The sequence below is a fragment of the Salvelinus sp. IW2-2015 genome, linkage group LG36 (genome assembly GCF_002910315.2).
Source record: "Salvelinus sp. IW2-2015 linkage group LG36, ASM291031v2, whole genome shotgun sequence".
Taxonomy (NCBI): Eukaryota; Metazoa; Chordata; class Actinopteri; order Salmoniformes; family Salmonidae; genus Salvelinus; species Salvelinus sp. IW2-2015.
In genome coordinates, this window is record NC_036875.1 from 31,512,035 (window position 1) to 31,514,051 (window position 2,017).

At 41.3% G+C, this 2,017-nt stretch overlaps 1 long non-coding RNA gene across 1 annotated transcript; it reads right to left on the reverse strand.

Moving 5' to 3' along the window:
• Positions 1-1,192: 1,192 nt before the first annotated feature.
• LOC139023767 (uncharacterized) lies at positions 1,193-1,645 on the reverse strand. The gene is made up of 2 exons (XR_011474934.1): positions 1,464-1,645; positions 1,193-1,361 (listed from the first exon to the last, which is right to left on the reverse strand). It is a non-coding gene; the product is annotated as an uncharacterized lncRNA (long non-coding RNA).
• Positions 1,646-2,017: the final 372 nt, after the last annotated feature.

A 2,017-nucleotide genomic window follows, 5' to 3' on the forward strand; every position in this document is an offset into this window, starting at 1 on the left:
CCTCTAGTGTTGAAAGGCCATGAAGAATCTGGCTTCAGCACTACTTCCTTCCAGTGATAGTTTTGATTTGACATCATCAACTGTTAAAAATAAAACCCTTTTCTCCATAAACACTAAGCAGGTCAACCTTTAGCCCACACACTTTTTATTATGGTCAGTTAAGCTCAATAAGAGTATTTTTATTTTCCATTTGGTCAGGATAGTGCAGCCATGCACGCAGAAAGAGAAAGAGAAATTTAAATTTAGCTGCTAGAGAATAGCCTATCTATGGAGAGTATTATGTAATACACCTCACCTCACGGTTTCGTGCCTCTACATCAGCTTCCTAATTCCCCTGATCAAACTAGTGCATATTTTCTAATCTGTCATCTCTATGAGTTTACACTGTACTGTTAGCCATTGATGTAATTTTATCATTAACTTACTGTATTGTAATGACATTGATAACTCATAAATGAGTGAATGTGAAAATAAATTTGGTTTACTGAACCTGAACTCTCACAGGCTACTGTCTGGCCATAGTTCATGCCAAATTAACACCTAAAGAAACAGCAACAAGTACTGTCGGTACAAGAAAAGAGAGCAAAAGCAAAAGCTTGGTCCTATAACTTGCGGTGCCCAACACCCTACCCAAACATAACACACGATAACAATTCAACAGAATAGATTAACCGGAATTACATTTACTCTCATGGGTGGCCTAAAATAGCTTGCTGAAAGTCACGCTCCTACTAATGCTGCGTTCAAAACAACTGGGAACTCGGAACTGGGAACTCGCCACATTAGAACCTAATTAACATTTCATTTTGTGGGGTAAATACAATCGGATATATTTATAAAAGTCACCTTGTCCTAGAGAGATTCACATGGTTATCAAAACGTCATGCCAGGGTAAGCTTACACGAAACACAGGCCTTATTTGAAGTGTTTAAGTGGATAAATGATTGGAACCATTTCCCTGTTTAACCTCTATAGGTTTTATCGGTATTATGACTCATACTGTGGTATTCTATTGCCACGTTCAAAATAACTGGGAACTTGAGTTCCCGAGTTGGAATTCCGAGTTGGATGACCGTTTGATGCGCAGTAATAGTCATAATATGGTTAATATGGTACCTAGGAATAACCCCTTGCTATCAAATTGTCACGGTTTTCTAAAATAGAACCCAGAAGCAGACCAGGACAAGGAGAGTAGGACGAAGGTGAGTATTTATTTACAAGTTTAAACGTAGAGGTAGAAAGATCCAGGTGGCGGAGCGGGCAGCGGAGGTGAGTTGATGGGAGTGAATAGGCAGATCCAAGGGAGTAACAGAAGCCACCGACGACCAGGCAGGGATGGGGTGAGTGTTCCGGGTGAATGACTGTAGACAGAACAAACGGAGGTAAGTTCAAGGCAAGCAAGACGTACAAAACAACAAAACAAACTCTATCAAACTGGAGGCTGATACGCTGGCACAACATACTGTTCATGGCTAACGATCCGGCAGGGAATGGATGTCAGGTCAGAGCTTATGAAGTGGAGGGGTGATGATCAGGACCAGGTGTGCAGATAGCTGATGGGATACAGGTGCGGGTAATCAGAGATCTCCCAACTAGCTACGTCGCCCGGCAACCAGACAGGGTGCGTTCCAGGACACCGGAAAAACACTCCAGGACAGAACACAGGCAAAAACAGACTCAGGAAGCGGGATTCGTGACACAAATATTCCATTGTTACTCATAAAAAACACATAACTTTCAGATTGCACAGAATGACCAGGCAAGAACATCATCCATACAGAAACATTACAAAAAATGTGATAACCAAACAGCACAAAGATACTGAAATAATGGAAATGCATTTTATCAGATCAATCTGGCCCTCGAGGGAGAGTGGAGAGTCCAATTTTCCACATCAAAAAGGAAAGGCCTTGATTCAGACACTTCCCGCTTCCTTCCCTTAAATACATCAATAACAAAAGACTTAGCTTAATAATACATGACCCTAATGCTAGGGTTCATAGCAGATCTACAGTGT